Raw genomic sequence first — 749 nt, forward strand, 5'->3', positions numbered from 1 at the left:
CCCTTGTAATGGGTCTGTTCAGGTGATCAATTTTGGTTGGTGTCAGTTAGGTAGATTGTGAATTTCTAAGTATTTGTCCATTTCCTCTAGGTTTTCATATTTGTTTGAGTATAGTTTTCCATAATATTCCATTGTTAGTGTTTTTATTTTACTAGGTTCTATTATGATGTTGCCCATTTCATCTTTTATTCAGATTATTTGTGTCTTTTCCTTCTTTTCCTTTATTAGTTGTGCGAGTGACTTGCCGATTTTATTGACCTTTTCAAGGTACAAACTTACTTTTGTTGATGGTTTCAATTATTATTCTGTTCTCTATTTAATTTATATCTGCCCTAATTTTTATAATTTCAGCTTTTTTTTAGACAGTGTCATGTTTTATTGATATTCTTTCTCATCTCCAACAAAGGAGATGTTGGGTTAGAGAATCAATGGTCAATTTTTCGTGCCTTTTGATATGTTTGCTTATTGCTATAAATTGACCTCTGATTACTGCTTTGGCTGTTTCCCAGAGGTTTTGGTAAGTTATATTTTCATTGTCATTTGTTTGAAGAAACTTTTGTATTTCATTTTCATTTCTTCTTGTACCCATTCATATTCAAGCAAGGTGTTGTTCAACTTTCAAATGTGTATTTTTTTTCTCCTTTATCCTCTTATTATTTTTTTTATATCTGCTTGGGTGGCAGTTATGGTTTCTTTTTTTTCTATAATTATATTTTATTAATTTTCATAAACATTTAAGAGATTTTGGG

Source organism: Elephantulus edwardii, unplaced genomic scaffold (genome assembly GCF_000299155.1).
Source record: "Elephantulus edwardii isolate Elephantulus edwardi_28Jun2011 unplaced genomic scaffold, EleEdw1.0 scaffold00349, whole genome shotgun sequence".
Taxonomy (NCBI): Eukaryota; Metazoa; Chordata; class Mammalia; order Macroscelidea; family Macroscelididae; genus Elephantulus; species Elephantulus edwardii.